The following is a 21,531-nucleotide window of genomic DNA, read 5'->3' as shown; positions in this document are numbered from 1 at the left end:
TATGGAAAACACCACCATGGAAGCCACTAACACTGTTCATCTATGCTATTTGTATCAGATGCATCATCACTGAACGCAGAAAACGATTCATCTATGTATCATCTAAATAAATTGTAGATAGCATAGGATTGCAAGGGTGATGCTCAGAGCTACAACTGGATACGCTCGCTGTATTGTACTCATAGGTGCTGAATCACTTGCATCCGACCTTTGTGTTAGGTCCTTATTGCGCCTAACTTCACCAATATTATGACCCTTATGTTTTTCAAACAATAAGGTTTGAATTTCACAGACAGAGCGTTATCTTTCTACATCGCGTCGGACAGGTGTTTGGGAGCCAGAGGCATGTGCGCCACCCATGGTTGCTCATTCAGTACTAACCCAGCCAGCAGCCCTAGGGCATTCTGGGAATTTTTTCCAAGATGGCTGCCTCTCACTGGAGGTCCTAAGAGTCCATTTCGTACACAACCAACCTTGTACACATTTAGAATTGGCATCGAAAAATCAAAAAGAGTTTTCTCGGTTGGCGCAGTTTCCTGCCGACCGAGAATACTCGGTTGGTGCAGTTAAGTGGTTAAAATAACATCTCCAAGTTTTGTCTCCATGAGTGCAACAATGTCTGGTGTCTGCAGCTGTATTACATCACTTAACTCCAGTATCTTCGATCTCACTCCATCTACATTGGTGTATACTATTTTCAGGAACATGTTCCCCCTCTCCTTATTCTTCACTACCCCTCTCTCTAGCAATTTTGTTGGTTTGCCTTTTTGTACCATTGTGCCTGCCTACCCTTATCACTTTGTAGGAAAAAGAATTTATTTCTTCTTCGTTCCTGCTCTCATTTAGACGTTTTGCCTCTACGAGGTTTAGTTTCAGCTTTTCTCTGTCTTCTCTTGAAAAATCTCGTCTCAATGACCATACTTTCCCATCCTCATCACTTTGTAATATTCTAGCATTCCTTAGTACGTCTTCCATCTGTTTGGCACCGTTTAGAGTGATCCTCGAAGGTCGATTTTTCCCTTTTACGTACTTGCCTATTCTCTTGTAATCACACACATTCTCAATGGTAGTAAGACCTTCCACGAGGCCAACAATTTTATCTACTACTTTCGCTTCTTCTACAGCTCTTTCTGACCTAGATGTTATCTCCTTTTCTTTGCAACCAAAAATTATCAGGGACTTACTCCAATCAACTGTGTTTTGCACTAACTTCGGGTTAGATGCCAATTCCTTTCTCACTTCTAACCTAATGTTTGTTTTATCTTGGTTGCTGCAGTGTTTGGTTTCCTTTACTGCTTCTTCAATTTTTTCCTTCTCCTTGGCCACTTGTGCAAAAGTGAGTTGCATATCCTTCTTGCACTGTTCTATTCCCTGTGTAACTTCCTCCATCTGTGCTGACAAAAGCTGTTTCTCCTGTTGAATTACCTTACCTATTGTAGTCATTTATATTTAAATTTGCTTTAACTTCTTCCAGAGCTATTTTGAAGAGTTTATTTTCCCCTTCCATGGTTTTTCAATTTGTTTCCAATTCATTCTTGTCCTTGCACAAGTCTTTCACTAAACCTTCAAGACAAAACTTTGCTACTCAAATGGTCATTACTTTCTTTCAATTTACTGATTATTTCTACATCAGAGTTCACTATAATATCTAATTTTGCCATTTTATTGTGTAGACTGCTTATATCAATGCTTTCTTCATTGAATCCCCCAAAATCAAGCTCTGTTTTGTTTTTCCCTCTTGCCGGCGGCCATCTTGAATGTTCTTCTCTGCACTGTAAACACTAGGGCAACTTTTTCTCATCCAATTTTTTCCACTTCCCTTAGCACATTCCTGTTATCTCACCTATTTTTCAAAAGCACTACACCTTTATGTTCCATGGGACACCACTCACTATCATCAACCTGTATTACAATACTTAGGATTGTTGAAATATGCTGGAGCTCCTCTGATGCAAGTGTTAACACTAGGGGTGTCACCTTTTGAATGAAAAATCAATGGGTGTCACCTTTTGAATGAGTGTAATACAGTGTGTTACTGTGTAAATAGTGTGTAAAACTGTACATATTGTAATTTTAGTGAATTTTTAACAAGTAATATTGTGACAATAAACATTTATTGTAGACACATTACTGACATATATCACAGATCCATGGAACATTATGAACGTTCTATTGCATACATATTGTAAAGGACATGTTCCATGTAGCATTATGAATGTCTATTGTATACATATTGTAAAGGACACAAATATGCATCATATACGATAAAAAATAAAAATAAAATCACATTGGAAATGCACGAAACAAATAATAATTGAAAATATATTTGTCGCAACTCGCTTTGCTTGCATGGCCCGCGTGACCGCCTCTGGGAGCTTCATGCACGGGCGACCAGCCCAGGATGACTTCACAGTGCACCTTGTCCACGTCCCTACAGACAAAGTAGGTGGAATTTGGTATTTATTTTTACAGAGACATGTTCAGGGAAGGGAATTTATCACTTTACAACCAACAAATAATTTTTTGGAAACGCTTGATTTCATGTGCACAAGGGGAATGTCGCAATAAACTCGGCGCATCACAGCGGTTAAGCTGCGCATGGCGTATATATACGACAGGACCTGATGACACCACAAGTTAAATTTCTCAAACTTGCTCTAACACTTTCCAATTTTTTTTTGCATAATCTACTAGACAAATGCTCCAACTTTATCTAAATGATCATCAACGTAACTTGAAAAACAAGAAAATTTAAAATAATTAAAACCTTAATACTGTATTGAAAATTTCAGATTTTCAGCTCCCCTGCAAAAATATTAAATATCACTGTTTGTTCATTAAGTGGTATTATGCTCTCAGAATAGTATATGATCTTCATTTTAATAGATTTAGAATATAGATTTTCAGATTAGTTTACTGTAAAAAAAAATTGTCAATGTGGCATTTGAAGTATGTACCAAATTCAGACAGCAAAATTTATAACTCCAAATGTTTAGGGTTTATGAAAAATTCATTCTAATAGGATTGTAGAACAGACAGCTGCGCACACTATATGTAAAAATGGTGAGAATCAGTCAGAAACTGGATTTTTTTAAGCTGACTCAAAGTTGAAACTCTACTTTAAGAGATAATTGACGTTGAAGTTATTGACAATGTATAAGGTGGTTCTAATTCATTTATTTACTTGTTTGTTTTAATAAACATTGTTTGGCATTTGTATTCGAATATGTGAAAGTTGTAGGTAAATATGTGTTGGAAAGAAGTCAAGAAAAAATACTCCACCCCCCCAAATCAAAACATAGGGATAATTATAATTATTTAGGGGATAAAGATGTATACTTTATATAAGTGAAAAAGCCCTAATCTGGTCGCAAATAACAACCTAAAGAGACGAAGAAAATAAAGTTTGAAATTTGTGAAAATATCAGCCAAAAAAAATTCAAAGTACCAAGTTCTGCCAGTTATGACTGATTTATTTGTTGACCAATTTAATTCTATCTTCACTTAGTTAGGGACGGGTATGCACTCTCCAGGATGTAGAGATTACAACACAATCAGATAATAAACAAAGAAGAAAAACAAAAAACAAAAAAAATTCCCCTAAAAAGGAATTTGTGGACATTGGTGAAAGTAACAGATATTGCAATTGGACAATGTATTTGTTTGATATGTAACAAAATAGAGCATAATAACATACTTACTCATTATTATTGGTGTCATTATGTATTACTCAGCAATGCTACAAAGGCACCAACTACATATCCACTTTCTTGAGGTTATCTTGAGTTGATTTCGAGGCTTTAATGTACCCGCGGCCCGGTCCCCAACCAGGCCTCCACCCCCCAGGAAGCAGCCCGTGACAGCTGACTAACTCCCAGGTACCTATTTACTACTAGGGAACAGGGGCATAGGGTGAAAGAAACTCTGCTCATCGTTTCTCGCCAGCGCCCGAGATCGAACCCAGGATCACGTGTCCAGCGTGCTGTCAGCTCGGCCGGCACAGCCGGCCATGTCTCTCTTTGTGGACACTTCTAGCTACTACTATTCTTCTTTGTGCATTGGACAGGTGCTTGCATTTCTTTATTACTGAATTATCCCTCAATTCCAGTTAATAGGAGCTGTTCTCCTAATCAACAAAGCATTCTATTTTTTTTTTAAATTTGTCTAAAATCTATTTCTGAAAATATTGGGATTAAACTTTCACGACGTTGAAGCCAATAAGTTGGAGATTTATTTAACATTTAATACTAATTTTCACATAATTCAAATATTTTTTCACCCAGCCCCAACTTATACCCCCATTTACAGCCCAGGCTGTAGCAGTGTAAGAGTTAATTAAACAATATATCAGAACGTGTAAGGTTCAGTGTTCCATGTGTGAAGAGACATAGGAGATGTTACATAAGTACAGTACATGGTAGTTTAAGTAGCGAACGCATACCAACAAATAACAATTAGTATCTATAGACCAACACTATTGTTCTACGAGGTCGATTTAACTTCCAGTCATGTATTTTTAAATAATCTTTAATGTTTTTTGACTAGTTATGTTAGATTTTATTAAAGATACGGATTCTACTTGTTAACATCATAAATTACATTTGCGATAATTTGAGCAAAGAAGTGCGACGACTGGATCAATGTACACAGAAGGCTGATATGCCAGCAAACACTTTCAAGACAACAATATATCTTGGATAAGTCACTCCTCAACATTTTCGCTTGGACCGTCAACTTCTTTTTATATCACATATTTACATCTTATTTTGTTATGAAATTATATTTTTTTCAGAGTAAAATTATGTTTTCTCATGTTCTGCATTCAGCACTAACATTATAGTAAGCAAATATAACATATTTCTTCATTACTTATGTAATGCTAGGAGGGTATGAGTAGCTTTGGGCCATTAGGTGGACAGAATCTCCAATAGATGGGGTGAGTCGCCCCAACTCTTGCCCGGGCGAGAGGCGAGAGTCGAAACTTAATTTAAAATTGCTATATCTGTTCTCCAACAAGATATATTTCCTTTGGTGCACTCACAATAACAATTATAGCTCAGTCTTTCTAAACGCATGTAACATTTTAGGCTTTATTAGCGTATCTTTGTTCATTACACAATGTATCGGCAAGTGCGTAGGCGTCTGCACTCTATACCCGACAAGCTACTGAACGCCACTATAAAAACCTATGTATCTTCACTTAAGCTTTAAATATGTCTATTGTAAAGTATTTAAAATGAAGCTTATATTTCTATCTTTCTTAAGACATATAAAACATTTGTCTTTATTAACAAATTTACGTGAAATAAACATTGTTCTGAGAGAGAGTTGCTCTGTCGATCAGTCTGTGCGGGGTCAGATCTCAACGATTATTAAAACATAAATCTTCATTAGAACTTTAATTATGTCTATGATAATCTGTTTAAAATGAACCTTATATTCCTATCTTTCTTGAGACATATAAAACATTTATGATTATTTACATATTTACATGAAATAAACAGTGTTCTAAGAGTGTTTCTCCTTCGATCGATCTGTGCAGGGTCAGTGCTCGGCAATTATAAAAATACACGTATCTTCGCTTTTAATTCAAATATGCTCATGGAAAGGTATTTAAAATGAAGCTTATATTTCTATCTTTCTTGCGACATATAAAACTCTTACATTTATTAGCGAATCTGCATGAAATAAGCATTATTCTGAGATGAATATTGTGGCATTCGTGCTCGATGAGTGATGAAAACTGCCACTTTTAAAAAAAATCTTCGGTTTTACTTAAAATATTTGTCTGGAAGAGGTTTTCCATATAGATCCCGTTTCTGTCTTTCTTCTGACTAATAAATAATTTTGGTTTAATAAGTTATCGAGATGTTTTCAACAATATTCTTTCGGCATTCGTCTATTCCATCATGGGCGAGCAATTTGGAAACACGATACATCGGTTGACTCATTCCTTAGTTGGGTCTGATTCTAACAGGGGCTCGATCATGTATCACCAGGGTATATGGCTCAGATACAAGTCATATTGTACAAAAGATAGTTTGCCATTGGATATTAAAACCTTCCTAACCTAATCCAATGGAACCTAACCTAACTCTCACCTAACCCAACCTATCCCATACCACCCCAACCTAACCCATACCACCCCAACCTAACCCACACTACCCCAACCTAGCACATACCACACTAACCTAACCCATACCACCCCAACCTAAGCCTTACCACCTCAACCTAACCCATACCAACCCTAACCTAACCTATACCACCCCCAATCTAACCCATACCACCCCCAACCTAACCCATACCACCCCAACCTAATCCATACTACCCCCAACCTAACCCATACCACCCCAACCTAACCCATACCACCCCCAACCTAACCCATACCACCCCTAACCTAACCTATACCACCCCTAACCTAACCCATACCACCCCAACCTAACCCACACTACCCCAACCTAGCACATACCACACTAACCTAACCCATACCACCCCAACCTAAGCCTTACCACCTCAACCTAACCCATACCAACCCTAACCTAACCTATACCACCCCAACCTAATCCATACTGCCCCCAACCTAACCCATACCAACCCCAACCTAACCCATACAAACCCCCAACCTAACCCATACAAACCCCCAACCTAACCCATACAAACCCCCAACCTAACCCATACTACCCCAAATTAACCCATACCACACCAAAATAACACAGCTAAGACTAACATAATGTAATGCATCAGAACCTTACATTATACTGTATATGGTTTGACAATCAGAAAATGAGCTTGTGTATGGTTGGATTGGGTTTGGAAAATTCAGAAAGTTTTTAAAATCTGTTGTTGTTATAGATTCAGCTACTCGGAACAAGTGCCAAGTAGCACGGGCTATGGTGAGCCCGTAGTAGACTTACCTGGCACAGATGTGGTGCTGTGACTTTTTTTTTTTAAATCGTTTGCAAACCGGCTTGTGTACGCCGTGACTTGACCCCCCCCCCCCTTTCCCCACACTATTGTGGGGTGTAGTTGTGGGCTACGACTATTCTTTGGTCCGTGGCCCCTATATGTGGCCCACGGTTCTTGCCAGGTTGACCTATAAACTAAATTAACAAAATCAACCAAAAGACCTGAAAGAAGCGTGAAGCATCGGAGCACACCACACCTGCTTCATAGGTCGGCTTCTGTGCTCCTCACTCCTCACCTCTCTAGCTGGGTTTCTCTATCTTACCATTCTTTGTGAGGTGTCGGTGTCTTTCCCTTGTGTATGATAGGTGAAGGTAGCGCCGTGTCACGACCCGTCCACACACACCCAATTTGTCCTCATGTAAACAAAGAACAACTGACGCGCGTCTTACGCATCAGCACGGGCAGATGTGACCAAAATGAAATCGACGGCAGTAATTCCATCTATCATCATACTATTATGCAAGAGGAGCCACAAATCTATGGATCATCTAATTAAATCAGCAGGCTCCTAGATATTACTACTTCAGTACCCACATACAACACATAACTAAGAAAGTCTCTAAAACAGTTGGTATACTCTCCAAAATCAGATATTATGTACATAACTCTGCTGATGTAGACCTGACCAAATGTAAAGTGTGTCAACAAAATTATTCGCACACCCTCCATCACTATGTGATGGAGTGCGAAAAGATACGTGAATTTAGAGACAATTCTATAAGCAGTTCCAGCGATGCGTAAATATTTCATTCAAAATGATCTGCTACCAGAAATTTTAGCCAAATATCCCCAGTTTGCTAACTGTAGGTAGTAACTGAGTGATTGTAACCTATCCACCGCTGCCCACTGGATGGGGGCGGTGTGCAGGACAAACATAAATTTTGACACTAGCTCTCCACATATGTCAGTTGCTTAATTTAGAACCTGTACTTGAGGTCGATCTCGAACCCATTGTTGATGTGATGACTTATTGAATTTTGTAACTAGCTCATCAAGATTGTAACTTGCTTAGCTAAATGAATTGTGGGGTTCAGTCCCTGAGCCCATTATGTGCCTCTGTAACCCTTTCCACTACCGCCCACAAGATGGGTATGGGGTGCATAATAAATGAACTAAACTAAAACTAACTAACTCTGCTCTCATCTCTCTATATTATGCACTAATCTATCCCTATCTTAATTATGGTATCTGTGCATGGGGTTCAACCACTGCAAACCACCTCATCATCACCCAGCAAAAATCTGTTATCAGAATAATAACAAATTCTGCTTGCAGACAACACTCAGCCCCCTTGTTTAACTCCCTAAACATGCTAAACATAATCTCACTCCACAAATTCACTTGTGTCAACTACATTTACAAAACCCTGTTCTTAAATGCAAATCCTGCTCTGAAACTCTCCCTGGACAGATGTCCAGGGAGAGACTTAATCTCTTTCCAGGGAGAGACTTAATCAAACTAGAAATGCTCTACAAATCAAGGGGCCCAGAATGTGGAATGACCTTCCCAACCATGTTAAAGACTGTACCTCTCTCAACCAGTTTAAGATAAAAACGAAGCTATACCTAATAAATTCCCTGTAACCTACCTTACCCTTCTATTGTCAACCAATGTCTGTTTTTCTTTAAAGAGCGCTGTTTGTCGACATAATTGTATTTGTGCTGCTTTTTCATCTATGTTTTCATTTCTTGTTTTCATTCTATTCATTATGCTCAATTAGTATTAAGCTTGTCATTTAAGTTTATCATGCCCGAAACGCTTTGCGTAATAGTGTTCCTCAGGACAGCATACTTGGCCCTCTCCTCTTTCTCATCTACATTAATGACCTTCCAAATGCCTCCCAACACCTCAAACCAATTCTATTTGCTGACGACACAACCTTCATTTACTCCAGTCCTGACCCTCTTGCTCTAAATGCCACAGTAAATACTGAGCTAAATAAAGTCCATCTTTGGCTAACTGCCAACAAACTCACCCTTAACATTGACAAAACTTTCTATATTCTGTTTGGCAATAAATCCTCTAGTCAAATAAATCTCAAAATAAACAATACCCAAATTTGTAACAAATTAGATGGCAAATTCCTTGGCATTCTCATTGACCACAAGCTGAATTTCCAGGGACACATTCTAAATATATCAAAAAAAAGTTTCAAAAACTGTGGGCATTCTTTCTAAGATCAGATATTATGTACCACGCCCTGCCCTGGTGACTCTCTATTACTCCCTTATCTATCCTTATCTCAACTATGGTATTTGTGCTTGGGGTTCTACTACCCAAAATCACTTACGTCCTCTAATTACCCAACACAAAGCTGCTATTAGAACAATATCCAACTCTGGCCCCAGACATCACTCGGTACCCCTACTCAAATCTCTGAATATGTTAGACATTAAGTCACTGCACATTCTCTCATGTGTATTATACATATATAAAACGCTAAACTATAATGCCAATCCTGATCTCAAAAGCTTCATAGAAGGTTGTAACAGAACCCATGAGCACCACACCAGAAATAAATACAGTTTTGATATTCCTAGAGTACGACTTAATCAAACTAGAAATGCTCTGCAAATCAAGGGGCCCAGAATGTGGAATGACCTTCCCAACCATGTTAAAGACTGTACCTCTCTCAACCAGTTTAAGATAAAAACTAAACACTACCTAATAAATTCCCTGTAATCTACCTCACTCCTCTATTGTCAACCCATGTCTGTTATTTTCTTTTTTTTAATCAACACTGTTTGTCAACCTATTGTATTTGTGCTGCTTTTTCAGTCATGTTCCCCCTTTTTTTTTTGTCTTTATTTGTATTTGTTCTCAACACTTTTTATTCTTTATGCTCAATTAGTATTAAGTTCTAGATATTAATGTTTTTCTTGCCCGAAACGCATTGCGTAATAGTGGCTTTAGGCATTGTATGTACTAGCTCTATCTATATATCAATCCATTAATGTAACATCACTTGTATGTATATACCTTACCTGAATAAACATCTGAATCTGAATCTGAATCTAGTGGCTTTAGGCATTGTATGTACTAGCTCTACCTATAAGTCAACCAATCTTTGTAAAAATTTATTGTATGTATGTACCTTACCTAAATAAAAATTTTATTTTATTTTTTATTTTTATGTAATAGGACCCATTATCACCACACCAGAAATAAATATCTCTTTGGTATCCCCAGAGTCAAACTTAATCTGTGTAAACACTCTATGCAAATAAAGAGACCCAGTCTATGGAACTCACTTCATATTGAATTGAAAAGCTGTCCAACTTTTGCGTCATTCAAAAACAATACTAAAAAGTACCTAAGTTATATCTTCATAGTTTTTTACCTTTTGCTTTAAAATTGCACTGTATCTATTGCTACCCAATCTCCCAATCTTTGTGTACCCAATCTGAACATCTTTATCATTGTGATCATTGCTGTCTTCTTATATGTGTTGTCAATCTGCTGTATGGTGTCTATTAATCTTGTTTAAATTACCAATCAAGCTGTCAATGGAATCAATCAGAGCTTTAATATACCAATGTGCTTTAATATACTTACTAATCTCTCTCACCTCATTTTTTTTCTTGCAATGTATTTGTTATCATTTTATTAATTCTGATAGAATTTACCTACTTAAAATTATCTGCTAGATTAAGGACCTGCCCGAAACGCTGCGCGTACTAGTGGATTTACAAGATTGTATAAAGACTGTACTATGCTATGTATTCTCACAAACCCAATGTACCTTCTTGTATATAAATAAATAAATAAATAAATACTGTTCGGATTAGACTCGGTTACAAGTATCTCTGGGAATTTTCATTATCTGCTGATGTAGATCTGACCAAATGTAAACTGTGTCAACAAAAGGCATTTTTTCAACAATGTTCCCCCCTCTTTTACCTCTATTTTTATTTGTACTCAACGCATTTTTTTCTTTTTACCCATTAGTTTTAAGCTTTAGTCAGTAGTGTTTTTTCCTGCCCGAAACGCTTTGCGTAATAGTGGCTTTAGGCATTGTATGTACTAGCTCTATCTATAAAGCCAACAAACTTTGTAAAATCTCTTTATGTATGTACCTTTGCCTAAATAAAAATTATTATTATTATTATTATAAAATTATTCGCACACCCTCCGTCACTATGTGATGGAGTGCGAAAACATACCTGAATTCAGAGATAATTAAAAAATAAATAAAATAAAATAAAATGTTTATTTAGGTAAGGTACATACATACAATAAATTTTTACAAAGATTGGTTGACTTATAGGTAGAGCTAGTACATACAATGCCTAAAGCCACTATTACGCAAAGCGTTTCGGGCATGATGAACTTAAATTTATTTATTTATTTATTTATTTATTTATTTATTTATATATATACAAGAAGGTACATTGGGTTTGTGAGAATACATTGGGTAGTACAGTATTTACATTCTTGTAAAGCCACTAGTACGCGCAGCGTTTCGGGCAGGTCCTTAATCTAGCAGATAATTTTAAGTAGGTAATTTCAATCAGAATTGATAAATGATAAAGATACATTACAAGAGAAAAATGAGATGAGAGAGATAAGTAAGTATATTAAAGCACATTGTTATATTAAAGCACATTGCTATATTAAAGCTCTGATTGATTACATTGACAGCTTGATTAGTAATTTAAACAAGATTAATAGACACCATACAGCAGATTGACAGCACATATAAGACAGCAATGATCACAATGGTAAAGATGTTCAGATTGGGTACATAAAGATTGGGAGACTGGGTAGCAAAAGATACAGATAAACAAGATTTATAAACACCATACAACAACCTCTTCGCTGCAAATAACATCAGAGGCACGTCGAGTTATGTTAAGAACTCCATACCAGCAGAGTTAGTAGAACCGCCATCAAAAACGCAAGGTATAGAGAGTGTCTGTGTTAAATTATCATTAAGGGAAGGGGAATTTATTGTAGTTAATTTGTATGTATCCAGGAACTGCTTCGACGCTAACTATTTACCTGACTGCATTTATACTAATCCTTCACTGGTCATTGGGGACCTTAATGCTCGGCACACAAGCCTTGGGACAGTGGGTAGTTAATGCTAATGGGGTCAAGTGGTTACAGTTTCTACAAGATCATCCAGATACCTGTCTCTTGGGAAACAATGAACCAACTCACATCAGGGGAGGACGGCTTGACTATGCCTGCGTTTTAAACTCTCAGGGGATTATGGGGGAGGCTCGGGTTGTTCGGGAACTACTTAGTGACCACTTTGCCTTGAACGTTGAATTACCACTGGGGAAAAAACAAGTCCACTTTCAAAGGAAAAGGCTAAATATTAATAAAGATATGAAAAATTACTTTATTCAAAATATGGGAGATTGGTATCAACATTACACGCCGCTCTGCGTTGATAGTTTTTACGAGGATATGGTCGAGAACATAGAGAAATTAGTACAGAGGGAAAATAACGGGGGCAGGGGAAGCAAGACGCACGGACCTAAGAAATTTAAATATTCCAATGATCAGCAAGTCAAGGGATGGGAGAGAATGCTACGGAGTGCGCATAAAGCATGGTTAAAAAATGGAATGAGGGATGAAGAGAAAAATACAATGTTGGAAGTGGCTAGGGAATGCAGTCAGGTGAGGAAGGAGGCGCGGGACAGATACTGGCAAGAATTTGCTCAGTCCATTGGTAATACTAAGAACCTTAAAGACATATGGAGAGCAGTAAATAAAGTCAGGGGTTGTAAGACTAAATTCATTGCTCACTCAGATCCAGGGAAAGTTGCTAATGAGTTAGTAGATAAATGGGCAAGTGCTGCTGGTATGGAGTCCTTACCTGCAGACACGAGAGTCACCATTGAGTCATGGGAAAATATTAGAAATGGAGTAACTTTATGTGCCTTAAATACAAGATCTATAACATGCACTGAGATAACCCACGATGAGCTACTGGATGCTATAAAAAGTGGCAGTTCCACTGCTCCGGGAAAAGATGGAGTAACGTATGACATACTTAATTATTTAGCCGGTATGAAACCTAATCCCTTACTTGATTTGTTTAATATGAGTTATAGAGAGGGAAAGTTACCAAGAAAATGGAAAGAGGCTGTCATCATTCCTATCCCTAAGTCAAACGGAGGCTACAGACCTGTCTCCTTAATATCATGCTTTTGTAAAATGATGGAAAGGATTTTGTTAAATAGGCTACTCTACCTTGTAGGTGATAACATGTCCAGTAATCTCTTTGGTTTTATCAAAGGCAAAAGTACTGCGGATTGTCTCTTAAAGTGCTTGTCTAATGTGGATGACAATTGTAGAGTTTTTGTTGATCTACAAGGAGCGTTTGATAAAGCCAATGGGGAAGTAATCTTATACGAATTAGCCAATCTGGGAATAACAGGGAGATTGCTACACTGGATAAGGGATTATCTACAAGGCAGAAAAGGTCAGGTGTATTACCAGGGATACATGTCTGAGGAACGGAGGTTTCAGTTAGGTACCCCACAAGGGGGAGTATTAAGTCCCACCTTATTCAATGTATTAATGAACAGATTAGCATCAGAGATGTATCCTCCAGGGGTCACGACGATCATATATGCTGATGACATTCTTATACAAGGCACTTCTGGGAACAAAATTCAAGATGCTCTTAACATACTTGGTACAACCTGTCACAAGTTAGGCTTAGTTATAAATGCAGATAAAACCAAATACGAGTATAGGAAACGAAGAAATATAACACTTACTCTAAATGGTGTGGAACTGAGCCGTGTACAGAAGTACAAGTATCTGGGCATGTATGTTGGATACACATGTGAGAGTAAAAATGCTGAAATAAATCATATCAGCACCTTATGTAAAGCCCGTCTGCATCCTCTAAAAGCACTGGCTTTTTCTGGTAAAAGTGTTGGGGTACCTATCTTGCGGATGTTATACATAAGCACTGTTCGATCCCTGATAGACTACGCAGCACCCGTATTGTCTTACACAGGCCAAGGCAGAATTCAAAAAATAGAGCTGATACAGAACGAGGCTATGAGGATTATTCTTGGATGTCAAAGAAATGCAATGATTGAAATAATGAGAATGGAATTAAATTTACAGAGTGTGTGTGATAGAGTCCGTGACATTAACACTAGAGTATCTATTAGTTTCATGCGGAGAAAAGGAGGGGATAAGCTGTTTGAGAGCGTTCAGACCTGCTTGAGTGACGTACACACTTCCAGGAAACTGAGGGAGACACGCTATACGAGAGGATTAGCTCATGACCTCAGGGAATACGACGTACTTGACTGCTGTAAACCCTCTCGACAGTGTAATATGTCTGCTCCCTGGATAGTACAGAAAATAGACGTCGAAATTGTACCCCTCAAGGTGAAAAAGATTCATCATGAACCGGGACAATTACGGTGTTTGTATGGAAGCATGATATCTCGGTTACCAAGAGGCAACAGTTTACATGTATATTGCGACGGGTCGGTGGCGGAAGATGGCAGGGCAGGGTGTGGTGTCCTAATAAGGGATTATACGGAGTTTGGGACTGTGGACAGGATAATTGAACTCCGGCTTAGTAATTATATATCATCCACACAAGCTGAACTGCAGGCCATTCTGGCGTGTTTGGAGGAAGTACGTCATGACGACAAAAATGTTTTTGTATTTGTCGATAGCCGAGGAGCACTGGAGTCCTTAAACAGTCGAAACCCAGTCTTCATGTCTATAGTGGAGGACTGTAAGAGAAGAATAACTGAGATACAGCTGAAAGGTTATAGTGTGAAATTCATGTGGATTCCGTCTCATGTTGGAATAGTGCTCAACGAGGTGGCGGATGACTTGGCCAAACGTGCCACATCAAAACCACAAGTTGACATTGAATGTGAATTCACAATGAGACAAATAAGAAGCAAAATCAGAAATATTCAGGCACAGGCGGGAGTGGAGAGGAGAGAGATAATGTATGAGAGAAGTCAAACCATGCAACACTACATGTATGTGAGTCAAAACACCCATTTCACTTATGGTAAAAGGAGAAATGCTTGGAGTGACTCTGTGTACATGCGGCTCAGGCTTGGGTACAAATATTACTGGGAATATGGGATAGATGTTCATGGTAATGACACGAAGTGTAAACTATGTGGTATGTTAAGGTCTCACACCCTTGCTCATTATATTCTTGATTGTCCGTTGATTAATGTATATAGAAACACTGAGATAAGGACTGTTCCTGAACAAATAGCCTGGATGTGTCACAACGGAAAGGTTGATGATATTCTTGAGAGATATAAGAATTTTGCACCAAGATTGTAATATTTTGTTGAATTATCTGCAGGTGTCTTGCAAATTGTCTATACAGTATACCTAGGTCATAAAAGTATTTGTGTGTACGTCTGATACCATACTACTTGTGAAGGAGGAAATGTATATGTTTACCTCTCAGAATGTTTGGTAATATGTTTATTGTTTGTGATGTGTGTATATGTATATATTAACACGTTGTACTGAATGGGGTGAGAATAGCTTGAGCTACCTCATCCCTTTGTGTGTATTTTACCTCAATAAACTTATTTCAATTTCAATTTCAATTTCATACAACAGATTGGCAGCACATATAAGAAAACAGCAATGATCACAATGGTAAAGATGTTCAAATTGGGAACATAAAGGTTGGGAGATTGGGTAGCAATTGATACAGTGCAATTTTAAGGCAAAAAGTGAAAAACTATGAAGATGAAATTAGGTACTTTTTAGTATTGATTTTGAATGATGTAAAAGTTGGACAGCTTTTCAATTCAGTAGGGAGTGAGTTCCATAAACTGGGTCCCTTTATTTGCATAGAGTGTTTACACAGATTAAGTTTAACTCTGGGGATATCAAAGAGATATTTATTTCTGGTATGGTGTTAATGGGTCCTATTACATCTGTCCAGGAAGAGTTTCAGACAAGGATTTGCATTTAAGAACAGGGTTTTGTAAATGTAGTTGACACAAGAGAATTTGTGGAGTGAGATTATGTTTAGCATGTTTAGGGAGTTAAACAAGGGGGCTGTGTGTTGTCTGAAAGCAGAATTTGATATTATTCTGATAGCAGATTTTTGCTGGGTGATGATGGACTTGAGGTGGTTTGCAGTGGTTGAACCCCATGCACAGATACCATAGTTGAGATAGGGATAGATTAGTGCATAATATAGAGAGATGAGAGCAGAGTTAGGAACATAATATCTGATTTTGGAGAGTATACCAACTGTTTTAGAGACTTTCTTAGTTATGTAGTTGTATGTGGGTACTGAAGTTGAGTCTCTTGTCAAGGAATATGCCAAGAAACTTTCCATCATTTTTATTGCTAATGTTTACATTGTCAATCTGAAGCTGAATTGCATTTGTAGATTTGCTTCCAAATAGGATGTAGTAGGTCTTTTCTATGTTAAGTGTTAGTTTGTTGGTTGACATCCATAAGTGGACTTTTTTTAGTTCATTATTAACAACATCATTTAGTGTATGTGGGTTGGGGTTGGAGTAAATGAGGGTAGTATCATCAGCAAACAAAATAGGTTTCAGAATGTTAGAGACATTAGGCAGATCATTAATGTATATAAGAAATAGTAGGGGTCCCAAGATGCTGCCCTGTGGCACTCCAACGGTTATTGGTAGAGTGGGAGAGGTTATATTATTGACGGCTACACATTGGTGTCTATCACTAAGATAGGATTGGATATAGTCCAGTGCATGGCCTCGGATTCCATAATGATGGAGTTTACATAAGAGGTAATCGTGATTAACAGTATCAAAGGCCTTTCTCAGGTCAATGAAGAGTCCAATTGGAAACTCATTTTTGTCAAGGGCTGAGTAAATTATATCATGGAGACTAATAATTGCATCGTTGGTACTCTTTTGAGAGCGGAAGTCAAACTGACAGGGGCTAAGAATGTCGAATTTTACGAGATAGGAGTAGAGCTGTTTGTAGATAATTTTTTCAAATATTTTTGATAGTATGGGTAGGTTCGATATTGGTCTGTAGTTGTTTATATCTGACAGATTACCTCCTTTATGAACTGGCGTTACTCTTGCTTTTTTAAGGATATCAGGGAAGGTATGACACTCAAGGGATTTGAGTCGACAAACAGCGCTCTTTAAAAAAAACAGACATTGGTTGACAATAGAAGGGTAAGGTAGGTTACAGGGAATTTATTAGGTATAGCTTCGTTTTTAGCTTAAACTGGTTGAGAGAGGTACAGTCTTTAACATGGTTGGGAAGGTCATTCCACATTCTGGGCCCCTTGATTTGTAGAGCATTTCTAGTTTGATTAAGTCGTACTCTAGGAATATCAAAACTGTATTTATTTCTGGTGTGGTGCTCATGGGTTCTGTTACAACCTTCTATGAATCTTTTGAGATCAGGATTGGCATTATAGTTTAGCGTTTTATATATGTATAATACACATGAGAGAATGTGCAGTGACTTAATGTTTAGCATATTCAGAGATTTGAGTAGGGGTACCGAGTAATGTCTGGGGCCAGAGTTGGATATTGTCCTATAATAGCAGCTTTGTGTTGAGTAATTAGAGGACGTAAGTGATTTTGGGTAGTAGAGCCCCAAGCACAAATACCATAGTTGAGATATGGATAGATAAGGGAGTAATAGAGAGTCACCAGGGCAGGGCGTGGTACATAATATCTGATCTTAGAAAGAATGCCCACAGTTTTTGAAACTTTTTTTGATATATTTAGAATGTGTCCCTGGAAATTCAGCTTGTGGTCAATGAGAATGCCAAGGAATTTGCCATCTAATTTGTTACAAATTTGGGTATTGTTTATTTTGAGATTTATTTGATTGGAGGATTTATTGCCAAACAGAATATAGAAAGTTTTGTCAATGTTAAGGGTGAGTTTGTTGGCAGTTAGCCAAAGATGGACTTTATTTAGCTCAGTATTTACTGTGGCATTTAGAGCAAGGGGGTCAGGACTGGAGTAAATGAAGGTTGTGTCGTCAGCAAATAGAATTGGTCTGAGGTGTTGGGAGGCATTTGGAAGGTCATTAATGTAGATGAGAAAGAGGAGAGGGCCAAGTATGCTGCCCTGAGGAACACCAATGTTGATGGGTAGGGTGGGAGAAATTGTATTATTCACAGAAACATATTGGAGCCTGTCAGTAAGGTAGGATTTGAGGTATTGTAGGGAGTGTCCTCTGACTCCATAATGATGTAATTTAAGAAGAAGGTTTTGGTGGTTGACAGTATCAAAAGCTTTACAGTAGCGAGTAGATTATCCCAATAATATACTCGCTCCAAACTCATTAGCTTAATGAGAGAAGCAAAGCCCTCATTAGCACTAAATACGGAACTCAAACCTTTTCTCTACTTACAGTTAAAATTCCTTCCAACCTTTCAAGAACAGTGAGGTGTTGTCCGAGCATATAAGCAGCAGAGTAGAGAGTAATAACCTTATGGGCTATTCATGCCAGTGCCACCTCTTGGGTGGCTTAATCTTCATCACTAGAGTAATAACCAGCCTACTTTCAAGTGTGGTTTAGAACAGACACTTGAGAGATACTATATTGACTCTCAGTGCACTCAACTCGTTATCACACACTATTGCTCTTTTTTTTTTTTTTTTTTTTTTTGTGATATATACAAGAGTTGTTACATTCATGTACAGCCACTAGTACGCGTAGCGTTTCGGGCAGGTCCCTGGAATACGATCCCCTGCCGCGAAGAATCGTTTTTTCATCCAAGTACACATTTTGCTGTTGCGTTAAACAGAGGCTACAGTTAAGGAATTGCGCCCAGTAAATCCTCCCCGGCCAGGATACGAACCCATGACATAGCGCTCGCGGAACGCCAGGCGAGTGTCTTACCACTACACCACGGAGACTTGCTCGCCAAGTAACTTGAATGTAAGATCTCTAAGCAAACACTTCGATGATGTTAGTGCCTTGATTGAAACTGTTGACAATAAATTCTCTTTTATTATACTTACTGAAAGATGGTTAAAAGAGGATACTACTCAACTCTTTAACATGCCAAACTAATCAGCAATTCACAACTGTCGACCTATTCAAAGAGGTGGTGGTACTGCTCTTTACTACCACAAAGAACTGACTTGCTTAAAAGTAATTAGAACTTTTAGAACACTTTAGAGCACCACGGACTAGAACACCACGTAATTAGAACTTTAGAGTGGTGTAGTGGTAAGACACGCCTGGCGTTCCGCGAGCGCTTTGTCATGGGTTCGTATCCTGGCCGGGGAGGATTTACTGGGCGCAAATCCTTAACTGTAGCCTCTGTTTAACGCAACAGTAAAATGTGTACTTGGTTGTAACAACGATTCTTCACGGCGGGGATCGTATTCCAGGGACCTGTCCGAAACGCTACGCGTACTAGTGGCTTTTAATTGATGGGCCTCGACTCAACCTTGTGTCATGTAGCCATTTTGTTCCCCCTGGTGCACCTTTTTCCCAAGAGCAGTTTTCTTAATGTGTTTTTTTAGTTGCCATGGATACTGTCACGCATCCCTACTTGATTTTTAATGGTTTCCTAATGCGCGCTGCTTTTTAATTGATGGGCCTCGACTCCACCCTGTGTCATGGGGCCATTTTGTTCCCCCTAGTGCACCTTATCCCCAAGAGCAGTTTTCTTAATGTGTTTTTAATTGCCATGGATACTGTCACGCATCCCTACTTGATTTTTAATGGATTTCTAATGCGCGCTGCTCCGTCTCGTGTCTTGGATCTTAATTGATGGGCCTCAACTCCACCTTGTATCATGTGGCCAATTTGTTCCCCCTAGTTCACCTTATCCCCAAGAGCAGTTTTCTTAATTGCCATTGATACTGTCACGCATCCTTAATTGATTTTTAATGTATTTCTAACGCACGCTGCTCCGTCTCGTGTCTTGGATCTCCCTTGTATTTTTTTAAAGCCGCCGAGACCAATTTATCCTTCAGGGACTTATTTCGCTTCCAGGCTAGCATGGGTGGGCTCTTAGGAAACTTCCTCCATGAAGGGTGGTCTCCAAACTTCTGTTCCAGCCAGGTCCAGAGTCGTTTCATAACCTGCTTCATGGGTTTCTCGAAGCCATCAGAGTAGGTTGTCACCAAGATGTCCCTGTCTTGGTGTCTCTTTCCGGTGTGTTGGAGTAGTTCCTCTCGTATCTTCTGTTCCAGCTTTCTCGCTGCTTTGTCGAGCACTTCCTCAGGATAATCCTTGTTCCTGAAAAATGCCCACAGGTCCTCAAGTTGTTCCCTAGGTTTACCATTTGTGGGGTCTCTACTCAACCTCGTTTCCCTCCCCCCTGCCACTGTACGTACCCTCTCTAGGGTGGTCCCCCTTTGTTTACCCCCCTCCCTGGTGCTGCCAGGGACTAAAAAACCTGAAGACCTATGCCCCAGTAACGGATTCTTTTCCAGTGGCAGACACATCATCTAGAAAACCAATGCAAAGCCTCCAGAAGATGACGAAACCCCCCTGCACCCGGTGAGACTGCCCACACAAACTGGGTACCCGGGGAATTGCAGGAGACACCAGCCTCTGATACGGTACAGCATCTTCAAGAGATCCAGTTGAGAAGAGAACCCGAGCCCCTGTGGGGTCGGAACAGGACTCAATTCAACAATCTCCTTTCCAGATCTCCTGGTATGGTAGAAGCATCCTCAACAGACCCAGTCGAGAACAGGACCTAAGCCCCTATACGGCCGGAACAGGACTCGACTCGATACCTATCTATATTCCCTAGATTGTTCTAAACCATCGGAGAAAAATGAGAGGAACCCCGTTTCTCCCCCACTTAACGAGAGACGGAGTGATTCCCGGAAATACTAACGAGTGGCAGAGTAGCCAAGCAGCAGTTTTCCCGGAACTACCACATTAGGACTGCAGACGGCTTAAAAACCCGCACCGTCCAGGTTTCGCAAAAAGCACTGAACAAGGTCCCGAATAATACGGACCCCTGTGTATCAAAACCTCAGGTAGTGGACCTAAGGCGCCACCACACAAGACAACCTGCAACTACAAGGTAAACACGACCCCGTTCACCCACACAGTACAGTGCTCATGTACTCAGGTTCTAACACAGTGCTTTTCAGATTCCATGGTGGAGTGCCAACAGGTCCGGCCTATACACAAAACGCACCCAGGACTGCACAGCACAGAGGTGCCCCCATAGCCCAGTGACGGATGACACATACTCAAAACGGCGTAAGGTAAGAACCCTATTTTGATACAGTGCCACATGAAAGACTGATTAAAAAAATAGAGTCTCATGGTATTGGGGGTGCTATATTAAGCTGGATTAGGGCATGGCTATACCAAAGGAAACAGAGAGTTAGTATAAATGGAATCAAGTCAGAGTGGGAAAATGTTGTAAGTGGAGTGCCTCAAGGCTCTGTCCTGGGACCTCTGTTGTTTATAATATATATAAATGATTTAGATTCAGGTTTGAGTAGCAACATTTGCAAATTTGCCGATGATACGAAAATCGGTAGGGAAATTAATTCGGAGGAGGACTCACTATCACTTCAAGTTGATCTAGATAGGGTTTTGAAATGGTCAAAGGATTGGCAGATGCAGTTTAATGCTGATAAA

General features: G+C 39.1%; 1 protein-coding gene across 9 annotated transcripts in view; it reads right to left on the bottom strand.

The window, feature by feature from the left end:
- The window catches only part of LOC123763717 (uncharacterized), a 413,873-nt gene extending 406,514 nt beyond the window's left edge, over window positions 1-7,359 (bottom strand). For 8 of the 9 annotated variants that reach the window (XM_045751026.2, XM_045751043.2, XM_045751066.2 and 5 more), the window contains exon 1: window positions 7,229-7,359. The gene's annotated coding sequence lies outside the window, so the exon portion shown is untranslated. The remainder of the gene's footprint in view (window positions 1-7,228) is intronic. The other variant, XM_069302062.1, reaches the window with a different exon arrangement.
- Window positions 7,360-21,531: the final 14,172 nt, after the last annotated feature.

The sequence above is a fragment of the Procambarus clarkii genome, chromosome 5 (assembly GCF_040958095.1).
Source record: "Procambarus clarkii isolate CNS0578487 chromosome 5, FALCON_Pclarkii_2.0, whole genome shotgun sequence".
Taxonomy (NCBI): domain Eukaryota; kingdom Metazoa; phylum Arthropoda; class Malacostraca; order Decapoda; family Cambaridae; genus Procambarus; species Procambarus clarkii.
This window is presented reverse-complemented; position numbering and strand designations above follow the sequence as displayed.